Source organism: Protopterus annectens, chromosome 7.part0 (assembly GCF_019279795.1).
Source record: "Protopterus annectens isolate FY-2018-M chromosome 7.part0, PAN1.0, whole genome shotgun sequence".
Taxonomy (NCBI): domain Eukaryota; kingdom Metazoa; phylum Chordata; order Ceratodontiformes; family Protopteridae; genus Protopterus; species Protopterus annectens.
In genome coordinates this window covers 1,551,818,617-1,551,837,367 of record NC_056739.1, presented here as the reverse complement: position 1 = coordinate 1,551,837,367, position 18,751 = coordinate 1,551,818,617, and the positions used below count along the sequence as shown (strand labels likewise).

The window sequence follows — 18,751 nt, the reverse complement described above, 5'->3', positions numbered from 1 at the left end:
CATAACATGCCAAGTTCTTATTGGCTTGTATATAGTGGTTAATCGTCAGGAAAAAACTAAACAGCCAACTCTCTATGAATAGCCTATCTCACGTCAGTGTATAGCAGGCACAGTGTTAGCTCCCCATGACATCGGATGGTTTGTAAACAGAAAAGAGGTATTGTGATTTTTTCTAAGGAGGCAAGATCTGCGTGTGATGGTGAATTCATTACAACAGCTCATGTACCTCCAAAACAGGCAGTTATACAAACACTCGCAATGCACACAGAGAAAGATAAAAAAGACAAACTGTCGATCTATCAAAATATCTATCTATTTATCCATCTGCATTTCTCTCTCTCTGTCTCTATCTGCCACATATATCTTTTATGTGCATGCATTATGGATAATTTCCATGTAATGTTTGCTGCTTGTTGCTGTAAAAGTTGTTTTGAGTAATAGTAAAAATAAATTTTAATGAATAACAAATATTGGTTGAGATAAGACTTGTTTAAAATCCAGAAGTCTTTTAAATAAGCTGCGGTGAAGTTTCAGAAGCGATGCTTTTTTAATGAGCCGAAATAGCTCAGTTGGGAGAGCGTTAGACTGAAGATCTAAAGGTCCCGGGTTTCGGCAAAGAAACCTTTTGAGATTCCTACTATTCAGTTTGGGATATGGGAATACATATGTTATAACATCTGAACTGGAATATGTGTGTACACGTATGTTAAAAATCAAGGTAAGGTGTGCTGGAATCAATGAAAATGTGCGTGGCTGTATGAATAAAAGAGATCGCTGTGATAATTTAATCTCCAAAATGACCAATATTTAAATCATGCTCTTGATACCTTTAGCAAGATTAGAAGTCACTGAAAGAATGCAGACATAGAAAAAATCTATAATGGTAATATATATATATATATATACTTATGTATGTATGTTTCATAGATATATATATATATATATATATATATATATATATATATATATATATATATATATATGTATAAGTCAATATCTGTTTATCCATGTCTCCTTCTATATATGTATGTATATACGTACATATAGATAGAGAGATCGAGAGGGAAACAATTAGCTAACAGTGTACTTTGAGCTGCTTCTTATACAAGTGGATGATTCCTTGAGAAGCTGATATGCTTGGCAGTAAGGTGGAATATGGTGACAAAAATAGAGATTGAATGAGATGAGCTGCAGTCGAATTCACAAAAGTAGTCTTTTAATTGAGCTGAAATAGCTCAGTTGGGAGAGTATTAGACTGAAAATCTAAAGGTCTCTGGTTCAATCCTGGGTGTCAGCAGCATGTGTTTATGAGATTTCAACCCAGCAGTCAGGTCTTTGTCAATATGTGTGTTTCAAAGTCTGATCCTCAACATATACATTAAAAATTAAAGTAAGCAGGAAGAAAGCAATGAAAGTGTGCTGAGTGGTATTAGTAAGAATGTTCTGTGATAGGTCTCATCACCAATCTGACTACTGTTACAATCCATGCTATCTGAAACTGAGAAAAAATACAAATTACTTTGAAAATCTAAAGACAGATAAAACACTTTTTTTCAAACAAGTTTTCCATTGAAAGAGCGACCAAGGCAAGAGTGATAGAGACAGGCAATTAGTTAATGATCTGATTAAGAATGGAACATAAACCTATTTCTACTCATGTCCAAAAACTGACTTTATAATGGGCCCATTGAGCATCCTTCAAAGTTTAAGGAAGAAATGAAATGCATTCAGCTGGATGATTATCCCTGCAAAATTCTCATCCAATAGTCCTCTTGGAGTTAAATAACACAGGAGATGAGATCATCTACTTTGGAAAAACCAAGGCAAAAGAATGAAGGTTAGAGTGATTTGAGAAAGACAAGCTTGGACTGATTTTAGAGAGACAAGGTTAAAGCATGAAATTCTGCAGGTACTGGAATGCAAACCATGAGAGAGAGTGAAATAGGGAGACTGGGAGAGAGAGAGAGAGAGAGAGAGAGAGAGAGAGAGAGAGAGAGAGAGAGAGAGAGAGAGAGAGAGTCTCCTAGGTCCAAGGTTTGAATGGGCCTGCATCCAGTTTCTTAAATAAGCACCTATGTGACTGACGTTCAAATTCTAACCACATAAATATTTTGAGGATGTTTAAATTGCCCTTGATAGCTTTTGATAATTCACTACCAAATGAAGTTGTCTCATAACATGCCAAGTTCTTATTGGCTTGTATATAGTGGTTAATCGTCAGGAAAAAACTAAACAGCCAACTCTCTATGAATAGCCTATCTCACGTCAGTGTATAGCAGGCACAGTGTTAGCTCCCCATGACATCGGATGGTTTGTAAACAGAAAAGAGGTATTGTGATTTTTTCTAAGGAGGCAAGATCTGCGTGTGATGGTGAATTCATTACAACAGCTCATGTACCTCCAAAACAGGCAGTTATACAAACACTCGCAATGCACACAGAGAAAGATAAAAAAGACAAACTGTCGATCTATCAAAATATCTATCTATTTATCCATCTGCATTTCTCTCTCTCTGTCTCTATCTGCCACATATATCTTTTATGTGCATGCATTATGGATAATTTCCATGTAATGTTTGCTGCTTGTTGCTGTAAAAGTTGTTTTGAGTAATAGTAAAAATAAATTTTAATGAATAACAAATATTGGTTGAGATAGGACTTGTTTAAAATCCAGAAGTCTTTTAAATAAGCTGCGGTGAAGTTTCAGAAGTGATGCTTTTTTAATGAGCCGAAATAGCTCAGTTGGGAGAGCGTTAGACTGAAGATCTAAAGGTCCCTGGTTCAATCCCGGGTTTCGGCAAAGAAACCTTTTGAGATTCCTACTATTCAGTTTGGGATATGGGAATACATATGTTATAACATCTGAACTGGAATATGTGTGTACACGTATGTTAAAAATCAAGGTAAGGTGTGCTGGAATCAATGAAAATGTGCGTGGCTGTATGAATAAAAGAGATCGCTGTGATAATTTAATCTCCAAAATGACCAATATTTAAATCATGCTCTTGATACCTTTAGCAAGATTAGAAGTCACTGAAAGAATGCAGACATAGAAAAAATCTATAATGGTAATATATATATATATATACTTATGTATGTATGTTTCATAGATATATATATATATATATATATATATATATATATATATATATATATATATATATATATATGTATAAGTCAATATCTGTTTATCCATGTCTCCTTCTATATATGTATGTATATACGTACATATAGATAGAGAGATCGAGAGGGAAACAATTAGCTAACAGTGTACTTTGAGCTGCTTCTTATACAAGTGGATGATTCCTTGAGAAGCTGATATGCTTGGCAGTAAGGTGGAATATGGTGACAAAAATAGAGATTGAATGAGATGAGCTGCAGTCGAATTCACAAAAGTAGTCTTTTAATTGAGCTGAAATAGCTCAGTTGGGAGAGTATTAGACTGAAAATCTAAAGGTCTCTGGTTCAATCCTGGGTGTCAGCAGCATGTGTTTATGAGATTTCAACCCAGCAGTCAGGTCTTTGTCAATATGTGTGTTTCAAAGTCTGATCCTCAACATATACATTAAAAATTAAAGTAAGCAGGAAGAAAGCAATGAAAGTGTGCTGAGTGGTATTAGTAAGAATGTTCTGTGATAGGTCTCATCACCAATCTGACTACTGTTACAATCCATGCTATCTGAAACTGAGAAAAAATACAAATTACTTTGAAAATCTAAAGACAGATAAAACACTTTTTTTCAAACAAGTTTTCCATTGAAAGAGCGACCAAGGCAAGAGTGATAGAGACAGGCAATTAGTTAATGATCTGATTAAGAATGGAACATAAACCGAGTGGATGCTTCCTTGAGAAGCTGATATGCTTGGCAGTAAGGCTGAATATGGTGACAAAAATAGAGATTGAATGAGATGAGCTGCAGTCGAATTCACAAAAGTAGTCTTTTAATTGAGCTGAAATAGCTCAGTTGGGAGAGCGTTAGACTGAAGATCTAAAGCAGGGGTGTCCAACCTTTTGGCTTACTGGGGCTGCATTGAGTGAACAGAAAAGGTCTTGGGGCCGCATATAAAATATATCATATAGTTAACTTTTTCGTTGCTCCGGAAGACCACAGTCGACCTCCTGGCTGTACTGTAGGTGCATTTGAGCAATGAATAAACGTATTAAATGCCTAATATTTGCCTTAAAATTCTAATTCTCATTCTAATTTTCTAATCTTACAGTTAACTCTAACATCTTAGTTAATAAATATATATATATATATATATATATATATATATATATATATATTTTTTTTTTACAAATAAACAGATATTCACTACAGCACTAGTATTTCTCAATGGGAAAACCATTCCAGCAGTCCAACTACGTAAAATGTCAGCATCAGCAGTCCTACAATACTATAATCCACAAAAATAATCCAGCAAATTTGCAATAAAGTAAAGAATTCACATTACTGACTTAATAAAACAATTCTGAATAAGCTACAAGAGGGTCTCACCCAAACAAATAACTGGTGCCAGAAATATGGCCTCAAGCTAAATGCCAAAAAATGCATCATCATCCCCTTTGAGGAGAGTGTTGTCCCCACAAATTATCACATTAATAACAATGTTGTAAGCACGCAATAATTTGTATGGTACTTTTGAGCACCAAGTTGTCTCCATTGTAAGGAAAGTTTTTTTTACATGGCCCACTTAATTAGTAAGGATATCTCATCCAGGGACAAGGAGGTCATAACATCCCTGTATTCTTCCTTTACAAGAGCCATTATTGAGTGCAATGCCCCTTTTGGCATGTTCCTCAGCAAAACACCCTGCCAAAAGAAAGACTACAACCATTTCTGACAAAAAAGGTCAAAGGACTAAGTTCACTTAGTTATCCAAACAGACTAAAAAGCTTCTTGCTTTCCTCTGTCTCTCATTGGCCCCTATAAATTTCTTCATTGGCTTGCTTTCCAGGCTAAGAAAGATCCTGCCTTAAGAGACGTCCTCTACTTCAGAAATACTGGTTATACTTAAAACGCTCACTACAAAGACCACAGCCTTCACTGCAACATAAACAAGCCACTTCTTATGGACAGGTTCTTGACACAAAAACCTTCAACTTCTGTAAAAAGCTCCTCTCATTATCAAACAGTGTAGTTCAGCAACACGATGGCTGGATGGATAGTCATAAATGTAGTCCTTGGGTAAGTAGCATAGCTTTCATTAAACCAGATGGAAAATCCACATACTAACCTTTCCCAGCTGGATGGCTAAGATCTAATATTGGTTACTCTAGTCTAGTTGCCCAAGAAGAGGGGCATGTCTAACTAAGAATTCCATTTGCAAAATTATATTCAGTATACATATTAAATCTCTCTGTCTCTTACACACACACACACACACACACACACACACACACACACACACACACACACACACACACACACACACACACACACACACACACACACACAAAAAAAAAGCCCCTACTTGTAAAAAAGGCAACCTCAGTAATCACATGACACCCACTCACTGAATTAAATTGTCTGGAAGTCAAAATATCTGAAAAAAAATCATAACTGCTCAGAACTGCTCTATCTCTCAATTTAAACACCATATTCTCATTCTAAGGCCCTTCACTGGTCCAATTAAGTAATCCTACAAGTTAGCACTATTAAACCATAAGAACTACTTACTCTTATACTCTCTACTATTACCCTGTCCTCTATTGGTCCGTCTTAAATTCAGTTTCCCTATATTACTCTAGCATGTCCAAAGGTCAGTCAATGGTTTCCTCTCCAGTCCAGCTGGTGAATCTGGGAATTTTGAGGCAATGTTACAACTGTCTCATGTACACGGACAACCCTCTTTTCCTCCAAACAGGTTCAAATATATGTGAGAGATGCAACTATTTAGCCAAACTGGAGGCTGAGCTCTCTCATCTCAAAACTGGTGTAACCAGTCAGGAGGAGAAGGTAACCTCACACAACACAATTCCAGTATCACATAGTCCCACCACATCAGCGAACCAAACACATAAATACACAAAAACATACTCAGAGGCTCTAAATAAAAATCTACCTAAGCAACAGAGACCTCCAAAGCAGACATCCAAGCAAACTCTACCTCAAAACAAAACACGCACAACACATAGCCCACAAAGTCAGTGTGCCAGGCAGCCACAGCCCTTAAGGCTGAATAACACACCTGATACTCTTGTAATAGGTGATTCTATTGTCAGACACACTGATGTCCTGCTCACCAGGCTGAATAAAGAGAAGATCACGGTGAGCTGCCTGTCGGGTGCTAGGATCCGCCACATAACGCAAGCACTCAGGTCACTCCAAAGCAAATACAAATATGACTCAGTCATTGTACATGCTGGTGTGAATGACCTGAGACGTACCTCCCTCGACTACATGAAAAGAGACATAGAGGAGCTCTCTGATCATGTAGCCCAGGCTGGTATGACCCTGACCTTGAGCAGCATCTTACCCTCACCTAGAATGATGCCACAGTACAAAGACAAAATGATCGAATTTAACAATTGGCTAAAATGTTGGTGTCATTCAAAGGGGATCCAGTGTCTGTCAGCCTGGGATGACATGCGCGACAAGCCACATTGCTTCGCTAGGGACGGCTTGCACCTGTCACCACTGGGCTTTCGGATATTGGCAAAGGCACTTGCCACCCCCATAGTGCCTTTTTTAGGCAAGGCTCAAAAGTCAAACCCACCCCCATAGACAGCACAAGGAACAAGAAACTAAGGGTAATGCTGCTTAACGCCAGAAGTCTTAACCTCAAGATGCACGCACTCGAAGCTCTCCTCAGTATGGAGAACATCGATATCTGTGCAGTGGCAGAAACCTGGTTCAAGGCTCCAGAGAGCACCCCAGCACTACCAGGCTATACCTCATATCATGCTTTTTGGCCCCAAAACCCGGACCGAACCACAAAAGGAGGGGATGTTTCCATATTTATCAAGGATATCCACACCTCCAGGTTAGTGGCATTGCAAGTATCGGAGACCATCCATGTGCAACTAACAGTGGGCAAGATTGCTTTTCAGTTTATAGCATCCTACAGACCACCCTCTCAAAGTCAGGAATCCCACTCGGCTTTCCTGAAAACATTGAAGAACATGAAGATCTCTCCGAACACCATTATATTGGGTGACTTCAACTACCCAAGCATTGACTGGGAGCACTACTCAAGCCCCAGCACCTTAGCCCAAAGGTTCCTGGAAATTATAAACTCAAATGCTATGGAACAACTAGTCACCACTCCCACAAGAGGGGACAACATACTAGACCTGATCATTACCAACATGGGGACTCTATGCTCCACACCAGAAGTATATCCCTCATTGGTAAGATCAGACCATAAATTAATTTCACTGGATGTCCACATCCCGACCCCACCCCAGCCCAGAAAACCACAGTGAAAAACTTCTCAAAGCGAACTTCTCACTTCTAAAAACCGAGGGGAAACCCTACAAGCCCCCGGGGCCGGTGGAAACTATGGCCCAAACTGCAGAATCCTATATAAACGCATTCTCACGGACATCTCCAGGAATGTATGGATCATGCTATCCCAAACAAAACCAAGACCCAATCATCCAAAGGCAGGCATCCAGTCTGGTGGACCCCTGCCATAAATAAACTGTACAACAGAAGGAGGAAGCTACTACATGATAGAGCAAAATCCCTAATAGGGAAGGCATCTCTGATCAGTACTAGCAAAAAATTACGATCCCTCATAAAATCCTCCAAGGCCAGCTTCGAGAGAAAAATTGCACAGGACACCAAAGACAGTCATAAGGCTTTTTTCAGTTATGTTAGGAACCTGGGCTGCAACTCCCAGACTTGCTCTGAGTTGATTCTAAATGACAAAAAATACACTGAACCCACAGACATCGCCAATATCCTGACAGACAGGTTCAGTGCAAACTTCTCCACCCCCTCTCCCTCAAAAGAGCAATTATCTATCCCGGCAGAGGGCTGCCTCCCAAACCTCTCTGATGCTCAGGGGAAGGCTGCCCTCTCCAAAGCAAAAAACACTGCTTCCATGGGACCAGATGGCGTCCCAGGTTGTGTCCTACATGAACTCCAAGAGGAACTAATCCCTCAAATAAAACAGCTATACAATCTCAGCCTCACTACAGGATATGTGCCCACAGAATGGCGTACAGCAACAGTGGTCCCACTCCACAAAGGTGGAGCCTCTATGGACCCTGGAAACTATCGCCCAATAAGCCTGACTAGCTTAGTCTGCAAGGCTATGGAGAGGATCCTCATGGAGCTCATAAACAAAGACATCGGGGACCTACAGACACTAGATCCTACCCAGTTCGGCTTTGTCAAGGGCAGATCCTGCCTTTTGAACCTGGTTGACTTCTTCGAAACAGTCACCAAAGCCATAGATGAAGGGAAGGTAGTCCACACAGCCTATCTGGACCTTGCAAAGGCATTTGACACAATACCCCACTCGGGCATCATAGATAAGCTATCCAGCTTAAATATAAACCCCTATGTCACAAGATGGGTTGCAAACTGGCTCAAAGACAGAACCCATAGAGTGAGAGTTGCTGGAGCCATGTCAGACTCGAAACCGGTCACAAGTGGCATCCCACAGGGTTCTGTCCTGGGACCACTCTTGTTCAGTATATACTATTCCGAGGTACAGGCAAACGTGGGAGGACTATGGCTCACCAAGTTCGCAGATGACTGCAAACTGGGCGCCATAATCGACTCTCCAGCTGACACAAACATCCTTCAAAAAGGTCTCACAGAGACAGATAACTGGTGCCAGCACCATGGTTTAAAGCTAAATGACAAAAAATGTATAGTCATACCCTTTGGCAAAAACAATGTGCCCACAAATTACCACATAGGCGGAAACCCATTAAGTACAGAGAAAGTTATTAGGGACCTGGGGACCCAAGTTGATAGCAATCTCTCCTTTGAAAACCACATTGCCAAAGTGGTTAGAAAGACCTTCTACATAGCCCACCTCATCACGAAGGGTTTCACATCTAGATCAAGAGAGGTAATCATGCCCCTTTATTCATCCCTCATCAGGCCCATCATAGAATACAATGCCTCTTTTGGGATGTACCTTACCCGACACCTGCAGCAATTAGAAAGACCCCAAAAGTATCTCACCAAGAGGATCAAGGGTCTCAAACAGATGCCATATGCTGCTCGGTTAAAAAAAACTCCAGCTCTACTCAGTTGCATACCGCCTACTACGAGGTGATCTATGCCTGACATACAAAGCTATGTCAAATCCAGAATTAATGGACATGCTCCACCTCAGTAAATCTAAATCCCTTAGAGCCACACGCTCGAGGGACTTGAACCTCAGCACAGAAATAAATAGAACTTGCTGGAGGGACAGGTTCATAACCCAGAGGCTCCCTTCCCTCTGGAATAGAATTCCAGTTCATGTGAAGCAGAGCACCTCACTGAATCTCTTCAAGAAGAATCTTGATAGGTGGATGGGGGATCGTAGGTTTGTCCCAGGGATTACTCCCGTGTCACTATTAGACAGAGGCACAGTAAACTAAACCTTAAAAAGGGCACAGTATACTCAAATCAAGGTGTGGCGTAAGCCATACAGAATCGGGCTAGGCTTATAATTGCCCCAGGGCAGATAGCCTAGTATGAACCTATGAACCTATAATAGAGATGGATTTATCCATGCAATTTCCAACCACCAAAAGGACCATCAATAAATCAACAAACAACTGCTCAGCAAAAAGTAAATCAATAAGAAAACCATAAACTATAATGTTACATACTGGTGTAAACATATAACTTGTGTCAATCCCCAGGTTAATCCATACCAAAAGATTGTTTCAGACCTTCAGCTATGTACAAACAGCTTTCTCCTAAAAACTTAATTTATTGATATTTGCCTTGTTGTAATTATAACTGTAAAAAAAGTGTTTTTAAGTTTATTCTGTACCTCAATGATTCTCACTGTTACGAGATATAATCTCTGCCATATTGTACGAGTACTACATCCATAATTTGCTGTCTCTCTCTCTCTCTCTCTCTCTCTCTCTCATGTATTGTATTATATTGTTTTGTGTTATTTTTGGAGCTTTTCTCCCCGGGCCTCCACTGAAAATGGACCTGTGTCCAGTCGGACTTTCCCGGTAAACAAACGTAAAATAAAATAAAATAAAAATAAACTTCTCTCCAATCTAAAGCCATTTGACATTCAGACATTTTAATTTGTGCAGAAGTTACTCACAGACTGACAGTTTACTGAGCTGTAATGCTGACCTTCGCTTTTGAAAAAAAACTAATTCCCAGACTCTGTCAATAGCTCAAAGTGTAGAGAGGATTATTTATTTATTTATTATATATTTATTTATTTTTGGAAAACATCTTTAAAACTGTTAAATTGATTACACACCCAGAAACACAGAAAAGTTATTGTGATTATGTAAACCACAGGCTGCTGTAAGAAATCAAAGTCACATTAGCACTCTATGCTTATGTCCGAACAGGTGAATCATACCTGTCAATTCCAAAAGAAGTAAAGTAGCTTAATAAGAAAGTTATTTGCAAGGTTACATGGCAGTTTATATTGGAAATAAGCAGAGATATTAAAAAGGCTGTTTTTCATAATTATGCCGAAAAGTCTTCCAAGATAAATACAACTTCTGATTTAGTATGGAACCATACCTCTCAACCTTAGAGCAAGAAATCTGGACAAAGCGAAAAATAAAAGTGGGACACAGACCCAAAAAGAGTTATGCATCACAGACACCATTGAAACAACTGTAGCTGCAAAATTATACATCACTTATAATCTTTCTATCCCATTATTGTCAGTTAAACATTACATGGCTCATTCAGTCCTGCCTTTTTTTGCATCAAGGAAAACCATGCTTTGAAATGACAAATGCATTAAAAATAATAAATAAAACACATTGCATCAACATCCTGCAACTTCCTACCTGCAAGCAACCACAGCGCTTTCACTGAAACTAGGGCTGCTTGTTTCCCCAGAATGACAGCTCTCCCTAATTAAGTCTAATGGTATACAATCTACCAGTATCTGGACTACCTGAAATAAATTAAATTATGGCCTGTAAATTGAAAGTACACTTTGTTTAATTAAACTATATTTCTAAGCCCACTTGCTATATTTTTTCAGTAACATCCCAATATCCATTTCCAGGTCACTTTACAAGACATTGGCAGTGGTAGACTTGGCATCCTTCAGAACCCCACAGGCCCACGCTAATACATTGTCCATTAAATGTAAATATCCATCCACTGTAAATGGCAAGAAGCTATGTCTTAAAAATCTACTTCTGGCATGCGTACCCAAGTATTAGGTTTTGAAACAAAGAAACATATTCTCCACAGTCCGTAAGCCTCTGTCTTTAATGATCATCTATTGTTGCAGCACTCCCAACACATAAGCACACACATACACACTAAAATCCCCAATATTTAAAAAATGACATTGTGCCCACTTGATTTGCCAGTATTGATGATCCGCCAAAGCTATGCTTACTGTTGTCCAATCTACCACTGCTTAGAACCCACCAATGAAAAAACAGTACTAGGTGCTTTTTTGCACACACATACACACTAAAATCCCCAATATTTAAAAAATGACATTGTGTCCACTTGATTTGCCAGTATTGATGATCCGCCAAAGCTATGCTTACTGTTGTCCAATCTACCACTGCTTAGAACCCACCAATGAAAAAACAGAACTAGGTGCTTTTTTGTTTGTCTGAAAAAACAATACAACTTTATATGCTACAGTCCCACATAGTGAGTCCACTACTGACCCATTAACCCTAGGCTGCTGTCTCATTCTTACTCCCTGGAACTGCATTACCTTGGATGACTACTTTTATTTCCTAAGCAAAACATACAAATTGGAAGATGAGGCAAAAATCCAGACATTCTTTGAAAATCCATACAGTTAAGAGGTTATGTGTTCATGTTCAATACAACACTCTCCCTGTCAGGAAAGCCACAATTTAATGAAAGTGTACTCTTAATGTATGATGTATTTGTGAGCTAACTTGTTTGTGTTCAGTAGGTAGACTGATCATTGTTAGCCTCTTTCTGTGTGCATCTCTCTCTGTCATGCACACATATCCACACATACACACACACACTCTTCTTCTACTTTCACTCACACAATTCTGATTTCATGCATGCACTCACTCACTCTGTACTTACCTATTAACACAGATAATTGCTGTCCCCTTCAAAGGCAACAGCTGCAAATCCATAGATGAGTCCCTCTTCCGTGAAAACACACACACACACAGATTGTTCGGCGCAAAATAATGGCGTAAACACACTGACCCTTTTTTGGCTCAAAATCAAAACTAGAAGGGTGCTTTGACGCATGCACACACCGACATTAACATTACAGGTCACAGGAGCAAAGAAACAAAACAAAAAAGTGTTTGGGGGCATGCGTACATCGATGTTGCAGTTAGAGGTTGAGGGCCACATGGAAGAGCTCTGGGGGCCGCAGGTTGGACATGTCTAATCTAAAGTTCACTGGTTCAATCCTGGGTATCAGCAGCAGGTGTTTATGAAATTTCAACCCATCAGTCAGGTCTTTGTCAATATGTGTGTTTTAAAGTCTGATTCTGAACATGTACATTAAAAATTAAAGTAAGCAGGCATAAAGCTCCGAAAGTGTGCTGAATGGTATTAGTAAGAATGTTCTGTGATAGGTCTCATCACCAGTCTGACTGCTATTATAATCCATGCTATCTGAAACTGAGAAAAAATACAAATTATGCTTTAACCTTGTCTCTCTCAAATCAGTCCTAGCTTGTCTCTCTCAAATCAGCCCAAGCTTCACTCTTTTGCCTTTGTTTTTCCAAAGTAGATGGTCTCATCTCCTGTGTTATGTAACTCCAAGAGGACTATTGGTTGGGAATTTTCCAGGGACAATCATCCAGCTCAATGCATTTCATTTCTTCTCTAAACTTTGGAGGATGCTCAGTGGGCCCATTATAGTCACTTTTTGGACATGAGTAGAAATAGGTTTATGTTCCATTCATAATCAGATCATTAACTGATTGCCTGTCTCTATCACTCTTGCCTTGGTTGCTCTTTCAATGGAAAACTTGTTTGACTAAAAGTGTTTTATCTGTCTTTAGATTTTCAAAGTAATTTGTATTTTTTCTCAGTTTCAGATAGCATGGATTATATTATTAGTCAGATTGGTGAGGAGGCCTATCAAAGAACATTCTTATTAATACCACTGAGCACAGTTTCAGAGCTTTCTGCCTGCTTACTTTAATTTTTAACATCCATGTCCAGGATCAGACTTTGAAACAAACATATTGACAAAGACCTGACTGCTGGGTTGAAATTTCAAAAGCACCTGCTGTTGACACCCAGGGTTGAACTAGGGAACTTTAGATCTTCAGTCTAACACTCTCCCAACTGAGCTATTTCAGCTCAATTGAAAGACTACTTCTGTGAATTCGACTGCAGCTCATCTCATTCAATCTTTATTTTTGTCACCATATTCCGCCTTACTGCCAAGCATATCAGCTTCTCAAGGAAGCATCCACTTGTATAAGAAGCAGCTCAAAGTACACTGTTAGCTAATTGTTTCCCTCTCGATCTCTCTATCTATATGTACGTATATACATACATATATAGAAGGAGATATGGATAAACAGATTATGACTTATATATATATATATATATATATATATATATATATATATATATATGTGCGTGTGTATATATCTAAACACACACACATATATTATATATATATATATATATATATATATATATATATATATATATATATATATATACATTAAAAATGTGTCACCAATATAGATCTTTTCTATGTCTGCATTCTTTCAATGACTTCTAATCTTGCTAAAGGGATCAAGAGCATGATTTAAAATATTGGTTATTTTGGAGATTAACTTATCACAGCGAACACTTTTTTTTCATGTAGCCCAGCTCATTTTCATTGATTCCAGCACACCTTACCTTCAATTTTAACATACATGTACACACATGTTCCAGTTCAGATGTTATAACATATGTATTCCCATATCCCAAACTGAAAGGTAAGAATCTCAAAATGTTTCCATGCCAAAACCCGGCATTTTTATTATTATAACATTTTTTATTAAATATAAATATTTTATTTTATTTATTTATATCATCCTCTTGACCCCCTTAGCAAGATTAGAAGTCACCCTGAATTCAATCAAAACAATGGATATGGAGTCTATAAAATAGGAAACGACATTATGAAGAATGCAACATACACCAATCACTTCTTGTGTCCAAATTCTTGCTGTAGAATGTGACCATTGAGCATCCTCTAAAGTTCGGTGACCAATGAGCATGCATCCACCTTGAAGAGTGCAACCTTTGGGGTTACATAAAGCAACACATTAGACCATCTAAGCACAAAACAGATAGTGGTCAGCAAAGCGGGATCCTTAGACAGAGTATATGAACATAATTCCCACAAAAACATCCACAGGATCTCTCAATGGCTAAGAAAATAACACTCAACGTCTATAAAAGTAAAAAACTGGAAAAAATGTATTGGTAAGCACTTCATCAGACCTATAACTGACACAACACAACTGTGCTTATATTACTAAGTTAATTCAAAACAACCAATCATGGTGCACACCATCAATTTCCCTCTCATTTTCTTAAAAGGGTATGCTTAATAAATAAGGCATCTCCCTAATACTAGCGTGCATATGTAACAACAGAGATTCTTACAACCTCAGTACATTCTCAAACATTGACAGTAATAATATGAAAATCAACAAAATAAAATACATCTATGCACAGTACATAAAAAACATATATATATAAAAAAGCACATGTATAAAAGCATATGTGTATATATATATATATATATATATATATATATATATATATATATATATATATATATATATATATATATATATACATATATACATAAAAAAGAAAGATGTGTATAAAAAATATATATAGACTACAGACATCCTTTAAATACATTATATGTTCAAAACCTATGTATTTAAAGGATGTCTGTATTCTATATATATTTTTTTACACGTCTTTCTTTTTCCTGTGGATGTTTTTGTGGGAATTGTGTTCATATACATTAGACCATCTATTTGACATACAACACATACACTAAACATAAAAAAGAAAAACTTAACCCATGCATTTGACCATCCATTTGACGCACTACACATACACTAAACATAAAAAAGAAATACCTAATCCATACATTTCCATGTCTATGTGTATATCTGTAGCTGCATCTAAGTCTACATTTATCAGTCTTGTATGTTAAAGCATTGTTTTACTAATACCTGTATATGTATATATATATCAAAGGCGGCTCGTGCTATAGGACTGCAGCCCCCAGCTGTAAAAAGAAGAAAAAAACAAAAACGGAACTGTATAAGTAGAAGAAAAACAAAATAATTGCGAGTCCTGGAACTCCGCGCATGTGTGCCTGGAGTTCCTGGAACTCAACAGTACTCTAGACTGCTGTATCAGCAGTCCGGATAGGGGGAAGGCATCTCTGCCCTGAAGATGCCCAGAAGTCTATGCAGTGATGTCCGCATAGAATGGAAGAACTCTGGACTGCATCATCTGCAGGCTGGAGCCTACTCTCATGAGGAAACCAGCCTGGAGGACAGTTGCACCTACACTTTCTCACAGGGAAGCAAGAAACTAGCTGTTAGCTTGCACGGGACTTGGAGAACTGATACTGGAGAAGACTGAAGACTCAGAATCAGGGAACTGATACTGCAGAAGACTGAAGTTAGGTACTGTGGTGTGTGTGTGTGCTATATACTGATGGTTAGAGAGAAATCAGGATACATGGCATTGGGCTTGAACCCTGTACCTTAGGTACAGGTGGCAAGAGCCTGAATTCCTTACCCACCACTATTTTTAAATATTTGCAGATTTTTGCCTCATATTTTTCTGTTCTGTTCTTCATAAAATCTGTGGTTTCTGTATGCTTTTTTTTCCCTTACACAGTTAGTAGTGCAATGGTAGCATTGTTGCCTGACAGCTATAAGTTCTCTGGTTTGATTCTTGGCTGGGGTGCCTTCTGTGTGGAGTCTGCATGTCCTCCCTGTGTTTGTGTGGGTGTGCTCTGGTGTCCTCTGATCTTACAAAGACATGTATTTCTCCCTGGGCCTCTGCTGGAAATTGGCTATTGTTTCAAGTCAAACTTTCCTGGTTAACAAATGTTAAATAAAAAAAATGATAAGCATTTGAATTTAAGACTTCATATTCTTCAGAAAGTACATGGTAACAGGAAACATTTTATTCTAGCAATTTTCTAAGTTTATAAGATGGATATTTGAAATTTGTCCCTATTTTTGAGACTGTATTCCCCCATTATTGGCTTCGTCCAGGTTTTGTGTCCTAAGGTTGAGAGCTATGGTGAGAACTGAATATGTTTGGGGGCTGTATTCCTCCATTACTGGTTTTATCTAGGTGTTTTTTGCTAAGAGGTTGAGAGCTATGGTGAGAACTAAATTCACTGAATATGCTTGGGGGCTGTATTCCCCCATTATTGGCATTGTTCAGGTGTTTTGTGCTAAGAGGTTGACAGCTATGGCGAGAACTGAATTCACTAAATGGTAGCCATTTAAGTTTCAGTCTTACTCTGTTTCACAAAACAGCTGATTTGGCATATTTGTATGTTGCTCTGACTGTTTTTGCGTAGGGACTTGGGTTCAAGACTTGGCAGTGAAATGTATGGTGACAACACAGCAATTTATTCTAGCAACTTCCAAAATTATACAAGCAATGTTTAAAACATGTCCCTGGTTTGGGGGCTTTTGTCCCCCCCCCAATAAATTTTGTTTTTTTCCAGATTTTTTTGTGCTGCAAAGTTCAGAGATACAGCTGAGTGTCAAGTGGATTTTACAAGGAGCTGAGAGCTGCAAGGGAACAAAAGTTTAGTGCTGCTTATGCAAAGGTTGCTTGCATTGTTAATAGCATGACAGGAAGTGTACTTGCTCTTGATGCAGAATGCTGTGGGTTCTACTCCCGCAGTAGGTAGATGCATTGCTGATACTGTACTGTGTTGTAAAGGGGGTGGATGCTGCAGTCCTTTTTGGTGAAAATACCTAGTAACTATGAACCTGTTATCAGTTTGCCATGCATTCCCTATTGCAGTATTACTAGCAATGTATTCCTCAAGAGCAACAGGCACTCTATTTGTAGATGATACAATGAAATATAAAGTTGTTTGCCAGCAGCAACCTCATTAGTTACAGATCTCTTTAATGTGGAATTATTTTGATGACTTTTACTTCTTCAGAGATTGTGCATATTTACAGATACTGGTGGACTGTAAAAGTTTGAGTAGATTTTTATGATGGAAATGTTCTGAACTGGGTAGTTTTGTCATTATTGGTGCATGCACTTTGTTTCATTGTTTACTGGAAATATGTTCAAAACAGTAAATTTAAAGCACCCTCTAACAACTGTACTGTATTGTATTGCACACGGAATATAATTTAATACAATCAGGAAGGTGCATCAAAGAGCACATGTATGTTTCATGTGCAAGGGGCCTATGATTTGAAAACAGCCCAAAGTTAATTTTTATCTGCCACTGGCAAAATGTATTTTCTTTGAATGTGGGTTTCAATGCTGTTTCAATGAATGTGAGTTTCAAGGGCAGAGAAGTTTTAATGTTGTCTATTTTCATTGTGAGACTGCATTGCTTTGTTTAGCAGATGTCTATTAGTGTTTGTGCTGTAAAATGCAAACTAAAATTTTCAAATGAAATCCAAATCATCACAGAGGTAAATCAGTATGCACATTAGTGTTTATGGTAAATGGGGTGAAACAACCAAGGAACAGGACATTGTAATGGTTGTAGGGGGAGGCTCCATTCGACCATGATTTTGTGAGGGGGAAGGGCAGCAAACTCAAAGACAGCCCCGGCTGAACTGTACCTCTCAACTGTCCATATTTTTGCAGAATGAATAGATTTTTGCTTCTTATTTTTTTGTTTGTTCCTCATAAAATTTGTGGTTTTCTGGTAAATCATTTAGAAATCTTCTTCTTTTGGCTTTTCCCAGTTAGGGGTTGCCACAGCAGATCACCTGTCTTATCATGATTGGCAGTGGAGTTTTATGGTGTTGAGTTGCCAGCCCAGCACCCAACCTTCCACAGAAGGCACAGTCACACCTAGGGCCAATTAAGAGTGTTCAATCCACCTACAGCATACCTTTGGGATGTGGGAGGAAACTGGAGCACCTGGAGGAAACCCACACAACCACAGGGAAGACAAGAATCGAACCGGAGAACCTCTTGCTGTGAGGCGACAACGCTAACCGCTGCACCACCATGGCCACCCCACAAATCATTTAGGAAAGAAGTCACTAAATAATGACAGACAGAGTTTCAGACATCATAACCTTCAGAAAAATGCCTTCTAAAGCAAGACCTGTTATTCTATCAATTGTCTTAAGTTTATACAAGAGCAATTTTTTAGTACTGTTTATATGTTTCCCCAATATATTTGGCCTTATCCAGATTTCCTGCATTAAGAGGTTGAGAGGTATGTGCAAATAAATCGCTTTATAGAATTAGGAATATCCAAACCTCTCAACTGTCCCCAATTTTGGCTCAAAATGTTGCTCTCCCCCTAATAATCCCTCTGCAAAATGTCAATTTTGGAAGAAAACGTGGGGGGTTTACAATTATAAATAACTGTAATGATCAGAGTTATAGATT

At 38.4% G+C, this 18,751-nt stretch overlaps 4 non-coding genes across 4 annotated transcripts; 3 read left to right on the top strand and 1 right to left on the bottom strand.

The window, feature by feature from the left end:
* Positions 1 to 1,224: 1,224 nt before the first annotated feature.
* TRNAF-GAA lies at positions 1,225 to 1,297 on the top strand. The gene has a single exon. It is a non-coding gene; the product is annotated as a tRNA-Phe (tRNA).
* A 1,429-nt stretch (positions 1,298 to 2,726) lies between these two features.
* On the top strand, positions 2,727 to 2,799 carry TRNAF-GAA. The gene has a single exon. It is a non-coding gene; the product is annotated as a tRNA-Phe (tRNA).
* A 611-nt stretch (positions 2,800 to 3,410) lies between these two features.
* On the top strand, positions 3,411 to 3,483 carry TRNAF-GAA. Its single transcript has one exon. It is a non-coding gene; the product is annotated as a tRNA-Phe (tRNA).
* Positions 3,484 to 13,377: 9,894 nt separating this feature from the next.
* Positions 13,378 to 13,450, bottom strand: TRNAF-GAA. The gene has a single exon. It is a non-coding gene; the product is annotated as a tRNA-Phe (tRNA).
* Between the last annotated feature and the right edge of the window lie 5,301 nt (positions 13,451 to 18,751).